Source organism: Strongylocentrotus purpuratus, unplaced genomic scaffold, assembly GCF_000002235.5.
Source record: "Strongylocentrotus purpuratus isolate Spur 01 unplaced genomic scaffold, Spur_5.0 spur5_scaffold_16, whole genome shotgun sequence".
Taxonomy (NCBI): Eukaryota; Metazoa; Echinodermata; class Echinoidea; order Camarodonta; family Strongylocentrotidae; genus Strongylocentrotus; species Strongylocentrotus purpuratus.
Genome location: NW_022145601.1, coordinates 1,906,770 through 1,926,611, shown reverse-complemented (window position 1 = coordinate 1,926,611; position 19,842 = coordinate 1,906,770). Strand labels below are relative to the sequence as shown.

At 36.1% G+C, this 19,842-nt stretch overlaps 1 long non-coding RNA gene across 1 annotated transcript; it reads right to left on the bottom strand.

Moving 5' to 3' along the window:
• Window positions 1–6,621: 6,621 nt before the first annotated feature.
• Window positions 6,622–16,950, bottom strand: LOC115924443. The gene is made up of 4 exons (XR_004064301.1): window positions 16,701–16,950; window positions 8,705–8,821; window positions 7,335–7,442; window positions 6,622–6,876 (listed from the first exon to the last, which is right to left on the bottom strand). It is a non-coding gene; the product is annotated as an uncharacterized LOC115924443 (long non-coding RNA).
• Between the last annotated feature and the right edge of the window lie 2,892 nt (window positions 16,951–19,842).

Here is a 19,842-nt window from a genome sequence, read left to right as displayed (position 1 = left end):
GGTTACACATTGTGTTTTTTCCTTTTTTTTCAGGGGTGAGGGACGGTGCCGCCCCCCCCCCCCCCCCGGCTTCCACCCTGGATCCGCCACTGCATGTGTCAAATGTAAACTGAAAGCATATTTCATAAAAAGTTGCATTTAGTGTGAAATAGATTGGATAAAGAGGTCAATCTTCATCTATTATTGTTCGCCTATTGTTCCACTTTTGGAAAGCTGGATTTATTGGTCATCCAAAAGAGCTGATTGGTTGAAAGTAAGCCTAGTTGTAACCCCGATTGTAACCACAACCCTTGTCCTTACCCTAACCCAAATCCTGGTCCTAACTCTAACTCTCACCCAACCCTAGTCCTAAATCTAACCCTAGTCCAAACCCTAACCCTAGCCCTAACCCTAGTCCTATAACCCCCTCCCTGGTCATAACCCTAATCATATTCCTAACCGTATTCCTACCCCTAACCCTATTCCTGACAACGACCCAATTCATAATTATGGATGGTTGATTATTCTGCAGTGATGTCCCAATAGTGGGTTTACGTGGTTTTCTAAATAAAACGCCCCTCCTCCTATACGTCCACTTCAAGCATATTAGTGGGTATGTCTGTTGTTCAAAGATTGGGGTTTGTTTGTTTGTTTATTTCATTTTAGTACGGTGACATACTTCATCCAATGGCTGTTCTTCGGCATGACCGTGCATATAAAAAGCATCACAATTTTACAAAGAAACATACATTATATATTAACATGATTTACATACTGAGTTAAATAAAACATACACATAAATATACAAATAGGTTGGAAGGCGAGAAATCCAAACAAGCCCTAATTTAGAAAAAGAATACGAACAGATTATATTTAAAAAATAGAAGAAAAACAAATCACTTGTTTTTGTTTGCTATTAAAAGTCAAACATGATTACAAATATTATAAACTGCTTATAGTGGTATGGTTACTTGTATAGGTTAAGTTCAAAGTTTGAACAGGGTTATGATTATTTTATTCATAATTTGGTTTATACCGTCTGGTTTAGGGTCGGGGCCTATGAATAAGCTATGGAATTGGTGGGGGTTAGAGCAAAATTGGCGATTCGTGGCTAAGTTTAGGGTGTTAGCGTATAAAAGTTATGTTATAAGAGTTATGGATAGGTTTGGGGTCAAAATTATAGATATAGGTTTATCTTTAGTTTCAATGAGATAGTTTTGGTAAAAGATTCATGAAAACATTTTGATATTGGCTAAAGAAAAGGTAACAAAGAAGACGACGACCAAATTCTAAAACAAGAATGAACAATGATGATTGAACAAATGGAAAATAATTACGTTGAATTATTTGCAGATTTGACACCATGCACCACATATATGAAACAATCTTTCAAATGAATTAATTTTCAAATGAATTAAATAGACAAGTTTTAATCCTCTCCTGTTCATGGCGACAAAAAGAAAAAATGGAAAAGTACAAATTACGGCAGCCATGCAGGTGTATGAATGAAATCATAAATACGCATGCAGTTTTAGATAAAGATAGATTGCTATTACTCATTATTAATAATGATGTGCGACAATTTCCTAAATATCTATCTGCAAAACTAAATTATCTCACCTACTGTCAATTAAAAAGGCAAATTTTAAGAAAAGTAAGGGGTCTTGCTCAGTTTCTTCGGATATTTTATTTTAAACTGTACAGCGACAGAATTACGAGACTCTGCACCGCTGCCCAAAGTGGAAAAAGCCCTCTACGACTCTTTTGCAACTAAAGCAAATAAAGAAATTAAACTATGATCAGTAGCTTATAGTCTTCTTTTTCAGGATTGTTTACCATGTAAGCATTATCTGAACTTTTCATTACGAAGCGTTACGAAAAGTCAGACTTTAGCAATATCGGCAGCAATGTACCATATCAAACGTTGACTACCAAGTCATCATAGATACATTGTACAATTTTATTGTGCATGTTTATTGTCTTAGCTTAATGAAGAAGAAGAAGACGACGAAGAAGGGGAAAAAAGAAAGAACCACAAGAAGAAAGAAAGACAGAAAGCAAGAAAAAAAAATGCTATGTATATATATTTTAAATAGCTGCATTTCACAAATTTCTGGAACATTTCTTGGACGACTACGGTGATTATAATTTGTTCATCAATGCCAATCAAACTTGCGTTAATACGCGACTAATATGATATCTTTCTCATCCCAAAAATGAAAAAGTCGAGATTCTTTATGTTGACTACCGTCTCGGGAGACGGAGAGAGAGAGAGAGAGAGAGAGACAGACAGAAACGGGGAGGGGGCGATGATGATAACGATGGTGATGGTGTAATGGGGATTCTTAAATTTTCGTTGATATTGGTCCGGGGTAATTGGTAGTTCATAATTCATTTTTCTTATACTTATTCATCATATTTTTTTATATTTAGTTTTACTGCAGTAAATTAAGTCGTAACGAATACCCCCCCCCCCCCCTCCGGGAACGGAGGTATCGCATGCGTGTTCCCAAATCTCCGGCTCGATCGTATAACAAAGAAAAAGATCTGCCCGTATTGACTTTACACACTGGACTTTTGCTGAAAGAGGGGGGGGGGGGTGCTAAAAAGGCTTGTATAACAAAGAAAAAAGATCTACCCGGCCGTATTGAATTTACACACCGGACTTTTCTGAAAGGGGGGGGGGGGGGGGGTGCTGGGAACACAAATATGCGTACCCTAAATAACACTGAGGGGAGGGGCCGGGCCAAAAATAATGAAATTGAATGCACTTGGGGGTAAGTTATACAACCACACCCCTACTTAGCAGCCGGGTCGCATTTTGTAACCATGAACTATTCAAGCCTATAGGGTTAGGATAAGTAATCTTACCGTATCCTGATTCATGAAACGTTTCTTGGCAGAAGATTGCATGCTCATTACACTCTACTCTGTCCGTTTTGATGGGATCAGGAGTGATACATCCGAGTTAGAGCAACTACATGTGATATACACTGCCGCTAAGCCAAATTAAGCTAGTGCCACACCCTTACGCATGAAACACAAATATGCCCTGTTGAATTACGTGGCCAGGTTTGTTTGCCTCTGTAAGTACAGTCATGTACTGTGGTCCTGTGCTGAAAATATGTTGTGGTTCATACTTTGAAGCAGATGATATTGTTTTATTGATATTGCATATTCACAACTATACAGGTCCAGTTTCGAGGTGTCATGTTCTTATAGCAATATTATTGGTCTACCAGGTGGAGCGATACTAGCCCGTATATATTTAAGATGTGAATATGAAAGGGGTTACAAAATATGATGTCACCTCCTATAGGGAGTTATGATGTCTTACATCCACAATGGAAATAACTAAACAAAGCAGGTGAAACTTGCGAGATGTATAGAGATAAATCATGATCTCATGTCATGTGTATTTCTCTGAAGAATGTTCTTCAAAACACAAAGAGAAGATGCATATAAGCCTACTTTTTTTAATTTATAATTTTATGTCCATGGCCCAGGTGATGGCAAATACTTTATAATAATTTGTTTAAACACCGTTTCTTTGTATCATATTCATACATGTTTATAAAGAAAAAGGCAATAAGAAAATTAATGAGTGAAATTAAAATGATTGGTGATTTTATTCAATCACATATTCTATCATAAATTTAGTCAACGTGAAATTCTGTTTTGAGTCACAAGAGCATAAAACTAATATATATATACAAAGTTAACGCCTTCATGGCTACAAACAGTAGAAATTGAAATGCCAAACGTATGTACGTGCCTGTGATGTTGGTTGTCTAGGCTGCACTAACCCGAATATAATAATTCTTCCAAAACTCTAGAAAAAACAGTTCTTACGTATATGCATTCAATTTCCAGGAAGCAGCATTAAATGTTTTACTTAAATGAACCCCAAGGTGCCTGCCTTTCTCTGAAAAAGTGGCGAAAAAATACTGGTGCCCCCCCCCCCCCTCCCTCCCCGGCCTCTCTCTCTCTCCTCCCTAACACGAATGCACACTCAAATCAAACTTCCATTCCTTTGAAACATGTTACACTACATGTACATTGAACAAATTATTTATACCCTTACCAAGTTTTTAAATTAGTATGTAAAAAATTGATTTGTTCCGATTTACATTTCTTGAGAATGTAATATATTAAAGCCAACATATAATTTACCCTTAGTGGACCTTTTATTCTTGAATAACGAAAAACACAAGAAAAAAGAAAAAAAAAAATCAAATATACAAAGGGGTATGAATAATTCATGTGTTAACTGTATATCTAAAATCGTTAAGGAGGGCAAAAAAGGGCATTTACATTTATGAGCTTATTTTCATGGCATAATGAAACCGACAAGGAATATTCAAACTTCACAACACATGTTCTGAGGAAAAGTAGAAATATTGAACAAATAAGTTGGTGAAAATTGAATGAAATGGACAATAATACAAAATAACAAACTTTATTCCAGAAAACACATATGAATGTTAATTTTAAATAAACGGTTGTATACTTGTGATGCGATTTGGACAACCCTTGCATACGCTATTTTATACAATATCAAAAATGAAAACAAAACTACATGTATAATTTCCAACTTTTGAGCATGGTAATTTGTAATCGAGGATATTTCAGAACTGGCTAGCTATGATATAAATTAAAATGTTCCCTGCAAAAGAACAATTGAAATTCATGATACTGCATGATAATTTGCTCATTTAGATTCATTCATGGAAAGTAATCGTATCCGGACACCGACCCCTGGACATCAACCCGGATAACCATCCTCTAGGAAATCTACCCCCTAGGACAACTACCCCCTAGGGCAACCACCCTCTAGGACGACTACCCCCGGAAAACTACCCCTCCCCCAGGCAACTACCCCCTAGGATAGTTGTCAGGAGGGTAGTTGTCCTAGAGGGTGGTTATCCGGGTGTGGGTGTCCAGGGGGTAGGGCACTGGGGGAATGGTTGTTCAGGGGGTAGGTGTCCTAGAACCGGAAGCAATACCAACTTCTGCACATTGCAACTGCAAAACATTGAAGAGAAAAATACATTACAGGATGATAAGAGAAATAAAATTGCCTTGGCAATACTTTTTTGTGTGTCTACTAATTGTCGCTGTTTTGCCAGTTAGAGTGAACGATGCAAAGAAGAGTAAATAATCAATCAAGAGTAATTAATCAACGTTTCTTATATCTCCTAGTCCTCCAAGTTATTTAAGCCATAACAACAACAAGATTGGATATATACATGTACATTTGAATTTCATCACATTTTGAAAAACCATTCATAGCATATGTAGACAAATATCTAATTTAACTCGATGTACATACATCTTAGTAGGTTCACATAGAAAATATATATTCAAATCGTAAATCCTTATCCATTCTCATCAATCTGAAAATTATCTAACACTATCATTTTGAATATATATATATATATATAGTTTTTAAATTTTATTTCATTTCAAATGAAATTAATTTTCTGTATTCTATATTTTTCTGTATGAAATATAAACAGTTGATGATATCACATTATAGAAATTAACATGCATTACAAAGACATCAATTAATGGGAATTAATATCCTTGTAGGGCCTATTTCAGTTGATTTACTTTTCGGAAACTGGCAACTTTTTAAAATTCAACACATTTTTATAGTGTATTGTTACATTTCCTCATCAATTTATGCAGAATCATGCTCAGTAAATCAATGTGGTTGGAGTGAAGAGAACAAAATTGCACTTACTTTTACACGCTTAATCTTGGAGCTAAGCATCAGATAGTTATAGACAGAGAAATGATAATGATTTCCATCTCGATTTTATGAATAGTACATTTGAACTGAAACAGTGTTTCTTGATCCCTCTCACTGTGTAATTTTTTATGAAAATAGACACATACTGTAATATTGGCAATTACAGAGCATGGTTTCAGACCTATCAAGCGACAATAATGGTGGGACTATTCGTTTTGAACACTTTTACATTGACATATTTGGTAACATTCACTAGGAAATATGTTACACAATGTGGTTACTTTGTACCTTCACGTACATGTTATTTCAACATCAGACATTCCTGCAACATGTGAATGAAATATTAATGATAATATATGTCAGTTAACAATTTCATTGATAGCTGAAAATCCCCATCCCATCCCTTCATATTAGTACCCCCTCCCCCATCTCTCTCTCTCTTTCTCTTTCTACTCCTTGTGATTCATTTAAATAGTTTTTTTGGGGGGGCTGGAAGCATATGAAGCTGTGCTTAGGCTGTAGCCCTTCTGTATCATCACATCTTAAGTAGACATGCAATGATAATTACAATTATGGCCAATAATTCATCACTAGAAACCAGGAAGTTCAAATGTGAATCAGACCAAATAAAGTAACACAAATAAAAGTAACTCTCAGGATATAGGATATACGAGCACTACGCAAGAAAATTAAGCATGTGTTGATGATGTTGCATCAGGAAACAACCATGCTTAAGCAGACAGAGTCATAAAGTGCTATGCGGTGGTCCTGTGTTGTGGTCGAGTGGATACGTCACCGGACTGTTGATCACAAGGTCTGCGGTTCGAGTCCCGCCGCGGCACTAATGTCCTTTGGCAAGACATTGATCTACATTTGCCACACTCAACCCAGGTGAGGTAAATGGGTACCTGGCAGGATTATTCCTGATAACGGCTGCCGGAGCTAAAGGGTAATCATTTCCAAAGCTCTTTGGAAGCGCATAGAGGTGTTATTTCATAACATATCATGCGCTATACAGGAACTGAATATTATTATTATTATTATTACGATTGAAATCAGCCCAAACTCCAATTGAAAAGCCTGCCGAACACTACAATGGAGGGTGTTGACTCTCGGTTGAAATGCTGCACATATGTTGAAGTCTGCACAGTGAAATAAGAAAACGATAGCATGGATGGTGAAATACAATCACGCAAACAAATCAAATGGATTCTATTGGGGTTCTGCAAAAGGTCTCGAATAAGAAAAAAAATTAAATGAATTCTATACACATAACAATTAAGTAGGAGGGATCTCTATTTCAAATTCATGTATGCTACAAAGCCTTTATTTAAGGAATGAATGCATCTAATCAAGTACAACAACTGATCATTATCGAACATGTCATTATATCAAATCCCTAGATATAACTCTTCAAATACATGTATGTAGAATATGACTGGATATTCTATTCTCAATATATATTTCATGGGTATACTCCTAAAAACGTCGGAAAGGTTTTCTTACGCTGTAACCCCATTTATGTATAGTCTAAGAAGAGATCATGACAAAAGCATATATAGTGAGGCTTTGACACTTATCAGTTTAAAAAAAAAATTACCTTAGAGTTTTCATTGACTCAGTCTTTCAGGAAAGTTCAGCTATGGCATGATTGGCATGAGCACTTTGGAGGAATACATGAATAGTGCCACTTGTTGTTGTCCTTTTTCTGTAAGTAAGATTTAATTGAAACAGTACATTACATGTGCATAGTTATAGTTTAATAGAATCATGATTATAGTGTAGCTAGTCATCTTCCTGACTATGACAACGTTTACGAGTGAACGTAAAGTAGGTACATAACAATTCCAGTACTGTTTTATCAGAGTCAGCATTACAATACATGTAAAAACAAATATTGAAATCATGAAAATACGAAAGTGTGTACTTGCAAAGAGGCTAGTTCAATGCATTAGAGAATCTATAAATGTTAATCATAATGAAAAGGTGTATTTAAAAGAGAGGGAAGATTCACTACAAACACTGATGAACTTGATAGCAGAGAAATGACAGACAAAACTCAGTGGAAGTTTGAGGAAAATCCTATACAAAATAAATGTATGAATGCTGTAAGTCTCAATTGACCAAACGATATCATAGCAACACAGGCAATTTCAATGGCCTTGAGCATCAACTTTTGAAATGTGCATTCATTACAAAGTTGTATTGTGAACATGATTTCTTTGAGATGTACAATAGGGTATTAAAAGCTTGTGAATGGAGTAAACAAATGACTTTATTTTAGTGACATTCCCTATGATATTTCCTGAATAAGACTACAACCACAGCTGTTAATATAAACGTAGCTCTATGAGATAAAAAGTGACAAGTTACATTTGATATTAGATATCTTAAAATGACTTAAATGTATTCACTTTCTGTTTCTGCTATGGCCCTCTCTTGCTCCCTATTAGTCTACAAGCACAGACCCTATATTTAACACTTCATTACAATAATTACATTATGACTTGAGTGAAGCCTAAATCTGTTCTTACTGCTGTAAGTACATAGCCTGGATTGCATTTCCTTTTTTAATTTTTTTTTTAGCTCAGTGCCTCTCGTCCACACTTTATTTCATTAACGTAATTTGCTCTTATATATTTTTGGGGTAACATATCCCCAATATGTGTATAATGCATATGTTGCATATTAATGACTGAAGAAAGCAATGTTTTCATTTCAATTAAAAAGACCTAAACATATATCGTAGGTCTATGGGCTAGCTGAAATATAAAGGAGCAAGAAGCAACAAAAACAGGGGTGGGGGGAGGGGGGAATTTGACTAAAACTCATGATATTTCACAAGAAAACTTTATGAAAAAAGGTATATACATTTAATGAACATACTTTTGCTTTGAATAATCTCCAGGGAAAGGACTTCGGCAAATGTAAAATTGTAAATAAAATAAAACATAGCATTATTACATGTACCTGCAACTGCTACGTTGGGCGAACACCGATTCCTGAAATATAAGCCCTGAAATATTGTACGGTTGAAGGGAAATTCCATTTCAGCTGTATACGTCTGTCATATGGCTCCAAAGAAGACTGTAGTTAGGGTTATACAAAAGAAAAATATTGAAATAGATACAATCAGTAAAAACATGTAAAATAATTAAAATTCAAAGGAATTTAATTAAGCATGCTTAGTCTACAATACATTTACAAGTTTCAAGATTCTGGTTTTATTTTCCATAATACATTTGTAATACAGAAATTTGTCTCCCATTGATGTTACATACAATTTAACATAGGCACAAACATGATTTTGTATGCTGAGAGCCAAAGGGGTTAACTTAATGTTGAACAAGAATGAGTGAACACCATTCCATCTTTCAGCAGACAGTACAAAAAAAAACTTCATTCTGAGTCACATCATAAATGCATTCATACATAAATAGGAAACTGATGTAAATGACAATACCGCAACCTCTTCCGATCATAAAGAGAAAGACATAATAGGAGCAAATTGAAAAAAAGAGGGATGAGTGGTAGACAGAGAGAGAGAGAGAGAAGGAAGGTAAAAATCTAATCAGGAGCTGCAAAGACGTGTAGATAATCATACTCTACTCTTAAGGACCGCTAGATGAACCTCCATAGTAATATACTATACAAAAAAAAACTGCAGATCACAGCTATCCAGTATACAGTGTAGGGTAGGCCCCGATGGTACATTTATAATTACTCTCAACATGAACTTCACCAGAATCTTGGACCTGATTTTTTTTACATGTAAGTTTAAAAGAATAAATAAGAAGTAAGCACAAATTATTTGCATCAGAAATTCCTTGGAGCACTCTCTTTTGGTTCTAGTACTATGTATTTCAACTAATATATATTCATGACATTTCAGAGATTGCTAATGAAATAGCAATTTGAAATGTATCAGTGATGATTATCGGTGATGCCATGCATCATGCTTTCTTTGTAACATCTAAAATATGACACATATACATGTAGCAAAACAAATCCTAACTTGCAGATTAGATCCCCGTACGATTCATAAAGAGTACTCAGAAGATACTAAGACGGCACTACTGGCGAAATGGATGAATGAGTGCTGTTTAAGATGTTGCCAATCAACATCTTGTTGCACATTTTTTTGAGATGCCGTGTATAAACAAAAAGATTCATATCATGTTAGTGCCAGCTATGATTATCATTTGACATGGCAATTATATAATAATAAAGTTTTGCCAAACCTTGCTATGGACTGTCCACAAAATTGGTCTCAAAGTCACTATAAAGGTTGTTCTAATCCATCGCAGTCATTAACTTTGAACAGAAGAGGGGTGAGGAAAACAAATCATCCCCAACCCTCCTTAAAATACTAAAGCCAAGGGATGGCTCTACATATTAAATAATATATGAAACGCAAATGAAATCATGCTGGAGTTAAAGAATAACATTTTATATTGAGTGCTGTGCTTAAGCATAACAGTGACCACAAAAAAACGCGCACTCACCACACACACACAAATCCAATAACGTTTAAAAGAAAGGCCAATCATTATGTGTAGGAGATTGTATTTGCATAAGGAATATCCTTATCACATAGAGCAACAGAGTGGAAATGGGATCAAAATAGAGAAACATTTTATTTGAAGTAGAAAAATTATGCAAAGAATAACTTTGCACACAGAAATTATAAAAACAAGTTATGCTTTAGTTTGCTCTATTTGTATAAATATTGAAAGAAATTTCAAAGTATCATGGCCATGGGCAGATAACTGACCATAGTTAGTTACATCTTGGGTTATTAATGCTATTTGGTGGTTAGGATCCTCAGGGAGAAGGGATTTATAAATAAAATAATAATTATTATTTTAGCTTTTACCAAATCTATAGGACAGAATGGAAATTAAATGGACAAACTGCATCTTTCATTCAAGCGCATGACTGATCAGAAAATATGTGCATATGTACATGTAGGGCCATGCATGTCATTTTAAGAGCAAACATGGATGCTTGAAATTATACCATAGCTCATTCTGTCTTCAACATTAAGACACATACTAGGATATTTTCTTTACATTGTTTGTCACAAGATTAGTAAAAAAAAAAAGAAGCTGTCCAGTTTTTTGTTAGAGGAATATGTGACCGATATATAAAAAAAAGGGCGATAACAGAGTTGATAGAAAAGGGCCGATTAGGAAATACAAAAGGAATACACTTTTATAGTATAAACATATATGTACTTAAAAGGGAATTTTGGTACTTAAAAAAACAGCAAATTTGATTTCTAGACCATTCTAGATGCATTTGACTGAAATAAGTTGAGTTCCACAAATTACTTCATGAAATTAACTTCATGAAAGCAGAAATGGATCCATCACCACTTTCAAAACATCACAGCTCTCTGTACTACTGTTAAATTTTAAACAGGCTTTTCTTCCACATGTTCAGGGTGGTCCACAAACAAATATTCAAACAAGTAAAATTAGAATGTGGAATAAGTATGATTTGATGCAAATGACAAAGTCTCTTGTGGCTGGGCTCAAGGGCTTGTTTAAGGGTTCGCAGGTTCCTAGATGTATTGTAGTACAATATGTGCCATCTAATGAACCATTTCCATGACTACTATTTCGAAAATGATTTTTTGGTTGAGAAGTACTATTAACCTACTGGTAGCGATGATTTTCAAACCTGTACAATCACATTTCGAAACTGTTGCTGTTACATAGTATAACCCTTATAAGTATGTGAGAGTTATTGGCAAAATGGTATTAAAGGAAGGTATTTTGGAGAGACTTTGTTCAGTTCTGCATTCCAACTAATTGAATAACAATTAAATCTCTCATATCTAGCTGCAGATTCTACAATGTTCATGTAGCTGCACAAATCTAGAGTCAATATGTAGTGACTGACAATCAAAATGAAGCTGAACACTTCCAAATGTAAAGTTATGCGCATTACCGAATAAAAAATCCCAGGTCAACCCCATTACCATATTAATGATTATATATTTTAAGTTGCTACGCGATATAAATACCTTGGCATTGTTTTGAATAATAAAATGACCTGGTGAAATCATGTTGATTATGTTGTATCAAAGGCTAATGGAATGTTAAGTTTCATCATCAGTGTAGCAAACAATCTGTCAAGTGACTCTCTGCTGTGTTTGTACAAATGCCTCGTTCTCCATAAGCATTATTGAATATGGCCAACGTGCCTGGTTCATACACAGTAGAGAAAATGTTGAAAAAATGAATAGATACAAAGATGAGCTAGACGAATTATTCTCAAACATAGAAAACAGGAAATGGAGTATTCTGTACACCTCCAAACTTTTAAAGTGGTACACTCTTTTTTCCAGGCGACATTATCTTATGACTAGCTTTGTTCTCAAAGTCTTTGTTGGCCTTATAAAATGTGAAGCTGTCCAAAATGCTATCTGCATAACCAAAGATATTCTGACACTGTTTGATTCAAACATTTGACAGCTTGCACTCAAAGACTCCATGGCTCTGCCATCCACACATTTCCCAGTGTCTAGTATACTCTCAATACTGATTTGAAGACTGTTGTTGTGTTATTATTTCTTACTTGACTTTAAAACTAAAAGAACAAATTCTCAGTATACAGATGAGTTAACATAAATTAGTTAATTATGATGAGCTGTCTCTGTCTCAATTTTGTTTGTTTGCTGTTTTTGTTATCATACCCAGCTGCACAGTGCCATCTTCAGGTAAAATTCCAGGTTAAGAGTCGGATTTGAGTGCATGTATTCACCCTCCCCCCCCCCCCCCATTTTTCCATGGTGCTATATAATGTACATGTACATGTACACAAAGCGACATTTTCCCTCTTTTTTGTTCAGAGGGGGGGGGGGGGGGGGGGGGGGGGGGGGTAAGTTTATGTTTTTAATAAATTTTTATCTTATCAATGATTATTGTTGATTAATAGTGATTTATAAATTGTTATGTATACCTCACAATTTTATTGTTACCATTTCTGTAAAGTCACATAGATTGGAAAAGAAGACCTCTGGGAAATAGTTATTAAGTTAATCTTTTTCTTTTCCCAGCATCCATGTGGCTCTTTTCCAAATGTACTCTTTTGGTATTCAATGATTTTCTTTGTTTTTTCCGAATAAAAAATATTAACAAATTTACAGAAACACTTGATTCTAATCTAAAAATCAATGTTTTGAAACAAACTTTTAAATTTGATGATTTCTTTCTTTCGTGCAAGCAGTTAAAATAACATGGCCCCTATTCTACTACAATTATAACATAATGCTGAATTTGATGTACATGTAGTCTGAAGTCTAAGATATCCTTTTGTTTTATATAAAGAGAAAATACAAACCCATTGATTTATTTAGACTATCTTTTGATTTGATGGTACAATTAGTTTGAATTTAGAAAAAAAAAGATGTCTAGAGTCAGTTTTACACGTTAAACAACGAGTGGTTGACGCCCCCCCCCCCCCCTCCCCCAGGGTAAATAAATTTAAAAAGCAAAAAGAGAGGAGAATAGGAGGAACAAGAGGGCTGATGACCTTATTAACATTAATTTAAAAAAACAAAAAACAGAAGCCCTACCCTTCCTGAAAATTGATAAAAATAGTATTTAGGTACATATATGTACCTTACTTCTCTGGAGCAAATTCTGTAAACAAAATAATTAAATGCTACAGTGTCCTAAAGCTTTGGGTACAAGTATGCAGTTTAACTCCATACATATGCACATGTTCACACAACCATTAAGGTAGATTCTCACTGGAACTCTTAACAATGTAGCTTTTGAATAATATTATTCATGTTTTGACATTTCAAAGGGAAAGTAAATCAGATGCCCTGACTGGGCTGGGTTGCACCTCCCTAACTGCCTAGGTCTAAGTTTACATTGTCCAAAATATATGATGTTCTCATGGTTAATTTCGTAGAGCCATGTCTACATGTTTGTTTCTTTGGCTTGGTGTACAAATGTCAGAAGTAAAAATACAAGTAAAAATGTCAAATAAGGCAAAATGTTCAGTTTTATTTGCTGTGAAAGATCAAACTCTGAAATTGACAAATTCATGATCATGAGCAACATATCAGAAACATAGTTTTACTGTACAAATTCATAGAATCATGAGACTGCTTGTATACGATAATATTGTTTGAAGGATATTCCAATATTTGGTGCAGGATTGATAAAATGTGTGCTGGCATACACTGTATTCCAGCAAGTATATATTTGTACAAGTCTACACATTAAAAAAAATGCACCATAAATTTGGCAGAAAACAACGAGTGGAATTTGAAGGACTTGAACTGTATTTCTCTCACGTTTCTTAATCACAAACATGATGTTATTATATACAGTTACACTGTGTTATGTTTAAACCAACAAATAGAATAACTTCTGCCATAAAAGGCGAAAGCACATTACAAAATACCTGGCTAAATATGTCTCAACGTTTACTACATGTACATGTAGGCCTACTATCTGACATTCTTCAAGCAAAGCTCTGACATTGTTTGTTAAAATTTTGTAATAAAGTATTGATGAGGGGGGAAGCATATGTGTGTCTTTTTCTTGATGTTTTCTTATACAGTAGGCTTGTTGGTGCACCGTGTTCTTGTCATAATAAGAGGCTCTGCTCAGTCTGCTGGGATCAACATGAAGATGGGTCTGATGTCTGAATTTGTGGAATTTCTTTGCAATCTTTATAACTGATTCCCTGTTTTATCTCATTCAATCTTAATATTCTATGTAATTACTTCCTCAAAACCAAATAAACATTAAAACATCAACCTACTTTAATAGAAAATCGAAAAAAAGGTTAGAAATTCATATACAATGTACATATGCAAACCTGATCACAAAATATAAGTTTCGAATTTCCACATAGTATTATCCTTAGGACATACTTGTACAAAGTACAATACACCACAGTCATTTAGAAAATATACATTATGATATGGAAGAAGGAGATATAATGGACTGGCCCGGTAGCTTGAATCTTGACATTTTGTGTGATACAGTGCTTAGATATTATGACAGCACTAATTTCCCCTCCCCCTACATTTTGTTGCTGTACCTCTTACTTGTTTAGTTATTACCTCTGACTTTTTAAATCTGAAATTTTACCTCTGACATTTTTACCTGGCACCGTCTCTCCATACATGAAATTATAGTCATCCATTGTCTGAGATTTTTTCATGGGTGGGGAGGGGGGAGGGGGGGGGGGGGTAATTGTCCACTGGGGTCATTTTCCGGGGGGTGGGGGAGGGGGGTTGTCAAAGGGGTTAATTGTCCTGATATGGCTTGTAGGGTATCACAGCGGTGCAAATGTATGAGGTAATTCAGGGTTATCTTATGGATAACCTTGCACTTGTGTCAGAACCCATGTATGAAGTTACACATGTAGGACATGCACTGGAGCTGACAATAACCATAACCCAGAACCATACATACACATGTAATTGAAATGAGCCATGACAACGAGACTAGATATGACTGAGGCTGCAAGTTCCATCTGACCAAGGGCCCATAATAAGTTTCTGGTATGGGTTCCAGGGGCGGATCTAGCTTTTTGCCAAGGGGGGGGGGGGGGGGGGGTGACCCAATGGCGATGCAGAGCCATTGTCCACGAGCCATAGAGCGGCAAGGCGATTTTGTTTTTGCTATTTTTAAGTTTTCCTGGCATCTACTAACATCTACTAATACTGTGTGGGTCTGGACACATGATGGCGTTATTCTATGCACATCACATTTTCACCTGGGAGCCCAAGGAGGGGGGGGGGGAGTAACCCCCTAACCTAACCCCCCCCCCCCCCCCCCCCCCCCCCCTGTAGATCCGCCCTTGGGTTCCCGTGTGGTCATAACTCCAGTGGTTTAAATCGGAGCGGTATCATTGTATTATACAAGTGTGGAAGAACATTAGATTACAAAATGTTTCCGGAAAAGCATGGCTCTTCAAATGCCTCAATTTTCTAAATATGGCATGTAACATCATAACAATCGGGACAGAATGTTATGCCACATGTTGGTGTAGTCCCATACACATCTTTTTGTGTACAGTAATTGTATATTCCACGTTTCTTTCACAATGCAAATCACATAACAAGAACTCAGCTTTATTTTTAACTGACAATTTATACTTTGTTCACACTTCTCTTTTATTTTCTACAATATTTACTTGAAAATTTTGAAGGATATTACAAGAGCGAAAAGATTTTTGCATTTGTATTGGTCTAAACGCTGCTCTCTTGGACCCTCCAGATCCTAAAGGTGTGTTGCAGTCTTTATATAGTAAGTGTTTGTTTTGGGGGGCACTTTTGGAAATTTTCCGGGGAGGACGACCCCCCTAAACGAATTGCCACGCCCCCCCCCCCCCCCCCCCCCCCCCCCCCCCCCCGGCCCTGTGTAAAATCTAGATCAGGATTTTCAACCTCTTTCGGGTCACAACAACATTTTACGAAACAATGTTTTTGTGTAGGCCCTAACCCTAATCTCATCACGCAGGCACTGGAGCTGGAGGAGGGAAGTTGGCTCAGCTCAGTCGGTCAATTCTCTGCCTGTCAAACAAAAAATTATGTGTCGGATTGTGGCAAAAGTCAGCCATTATCCCCCTGTTGTGTGTTGCGACAAACAGTACCGTCTGTGTACGGAAACGTACCGGTAGACAGAATTCAGTTTTATCAGGGATATGAGATACCCTGGTTTTATTAAAGAATTCATCCCCATACCTGATGGCTTTGTTATTGTCTGGTCCTAGCGGATGCCACCACCTCCGGGGCCCCTTTCTCAGCTCAGCTCCCATTGCGAAAAATACAATTATAAAATAACAATAATAACAAACATGATTGATACACTAGATCTAGGCGAGTAGATCTATCATCAATTAACATTGAATTAGGTTGTAGTGTAGACAGTGATATTTTCTACATTACAGACATAGTCTTAGATAAACAGATTTGAAAGAAACTCACGTTATATCCTGTGTGATGGCTGAGATATTGCCGTCTACTGCACTGCTTCTCGCACGTATCGTGAGTGTATCTACCCAGTACCCCAGTTCGTTTACAGCAGCCACCCCGGGCTCAGGCGGGTCAGGCCTCATGATCTCCGTTGCTCTAGCTCACTGCACTGTGATACTAGCCCTGCAGGTATCGTGGGGCTCTCGCTAGCCAAATGTCCGGTATTTCGCAGGTCTCGATATGCATGCGCGCGTGTACCTACGCGGGACGGACCGGGAGCAGCCTTAATGTGCACAGAGAATATGATTGCCATTCATTCTGCCTTGATTAACCTTGGAGAGTCCAGCAACTAATGACCAATAGACGCACTGGAGAAGGAAAAACCAGGGAGACTGAGGTAAAATCTCCCTTGATTATCTTAGGGAGAGTTTGTGGATCAGGTGATTATAAAGATAACGTTAATACGTGCTCAAAAATGTATAGATCGATCTTAAGAGTATCGTTCTGAGAAGATTATAAACGTTATATATCTAGAATAAACCAAATTGTAACAATCATTTTATGGAAATGATTTTATTCTAACTTTATGGGCAACAATGCGTATTATAACTTATTTCCGTTGATATGAAAGAAATACAAACAAACAAATGATGATAATAAATTACAAATACAAACGTATAATTGGACTTTTCTGATGTATTATATTGAAAGAAGATTGACGATGTCAACACCTGTCTTGAAGGAAACAAATAGGGACGCCGGAAATCCTACTCTGTTGGGATAAACTTTGATTTGGGATGTAAATTAGAGCGGGTAGTCGTAACTCTTGTTAAAATGTTAAAAAAAGAAAGATGAACTTACAATTTATGGCGTTCCTCTGCAAATGATAAGAGTTCGTTTTATATCAGATCTTCAAAGCAATAATGTGGATGGAGCGTTACCGTCTGCACTAAGTAACGATGATCGAATGAGCAAGGCTTTATTTCCTCAAAACAGGAAACATTATGTTGATCCTGCTCTTTCGCTTTCGAGCTACCAACAATACCAACCAATACCATCCACCAATTAACACGAGCTGTTCTTTTTGCCGCCACCGCCACCCCCATAGAGTGGTGATTATTCACACACCATGGATGATCTTAAAAGCTCACTTGCCATTTTATTATTAATCTTATTTGCAGAAGACACTAACATATTTTTTTTTTTTATCTCATCGTGACTCACAACTTTTATTAGATACTGTATGAACTTACTTTAGTTTATGAGAGGATCCAGGCAATCAAATTCTCCTTGAATATTTACAAAACCAATTACACGTTATTTAGCAATATTATTGACTTGTGTCCGGGTGAAATATTCATAAATGGAGCAGCCCTTGGCTGTGTTCATATTAAAAAAATTCTTGGAATATGCATTGACAACAAATTATCGGGGAAAACACATCGATATGCTTCGCCGACTTGTTTCGCAAAATATTGGTGTTATAAACAAATTTAAACTTCAATTTCCTTACAAAATAATTATATCTATACTCAACCCTATACTGTCGTACTTACATCATCGAATTCTTGCTTGGGGCAATTAAAATATATTGATAGAATATTTCTCTTACAGAAACGTGTACTCAGACTGATAAATAATGCTGTTGTTTAAAATAATTGTTTAAAACTATTGATCACATAATAATTATATTTGCTTATATAGCGCCTAACACTTACGTTATCAGAAGTCTCTAAGCGCTCTACAATAATGCAGCATAATTACCATGGCTTTAGCAGCGCAGCTGTCGCGTTCTGCATTTCAAGGAATAAATTCCTATCAGGTCCCCATTAACTTCACCTGGGTGGAATGTGACAAATGCAGATCAATGTCTTAACAAACGACATTAGTGTCGCGGTGGGACTCGAACCGCGGACCTTGTGATCGACACTGACCTTTATTTTTGATAGACAAACTTTTAAAAGTTAAAGATTTATACCTTGCAAATCTCGGCATAGGCCTATTCATGTTTCAGTTATCCCGCCGAGAAATCCCATGAGCCTAACTCTTTCCAAAAGATGACGCTATACAAACATATCAAACACGACATGCAACACGTGCAAATTATCATCTTCCTCGAACCACTTTTCGCCCTAAAAACAATTTCATACACATGACCAAACTACAGGAGCAACATTGATCCGAATCTCAAACAGCTTAAAAAAACTGTGGCAGCTTCAACCAACATATCAAGTTGTTATTATTGTATTTGTACATGTAATGCACTACTATTCTATTTCTTTCCGACTGTGACCCCTGACCTTCAACATCCTATTCGAAAACTTCCTCTCCTATCTTCTCATTCTTCTTCTAACTCTCATTCTTTACCTTTTTGTCCTGATTCTCTTGTTGCTTACATCCATCATCCATATAATTTCATTTTTTTTTGTCTGTTTTCTTTGATTTATTTGATACTTTTTTGTATTATTATTGTTCTTTATAATTATTATACTTCTACCTGATTATGGATGACACTGTGTCAAAATGGTTTTGAGGAATTTAAACTCTACAAGATATGCTTTTTATTATGTTCCTTTTTTCACTTGTAATTTCGAAATTATCTAGTGTAAATGCAATACAAACTCATTCTGTGTAGATGTCTTTATTGTTCGTGAATATAACGCCAACTCACTGGAACCACTCATCGCACCTGTCAGCAATTAGCTAACTGGAGTTATATCGTTGTTATGGCTCTTTTCATGAAGAGGCTTTCATCATGCTCATGACAGTGCAATCATCATTAAGTTGATAGGCCATTTCCGTAATGAAGGCAAACTTAATAATTAATATCATAATGATAAGAGTAATATTCAGAATTTATAAAGCGCGTAATACATTGACGATGACTCTAAGCGCTTAAATGTACTTTGTCCCATTTGCAGGCCCAACAAATGAAAAGGTTAAATTCCGACGGCATTTGAAAGATAATACTAATTTAGAACGTCCCTCAAGACGAAAGAGCTTGCAAATGTCTTTTTGGGGAAAATAAAGACCGTTAACTGTTGTCGAATCAAATTGATAGGTAAGCTTATTAATGAGGTCTCTTGTTGAGTGGTGCAATATTTGAGAGTGTGTGATAAATAGTAAAACTATCATGATTTCTGTCGGGGTGAGC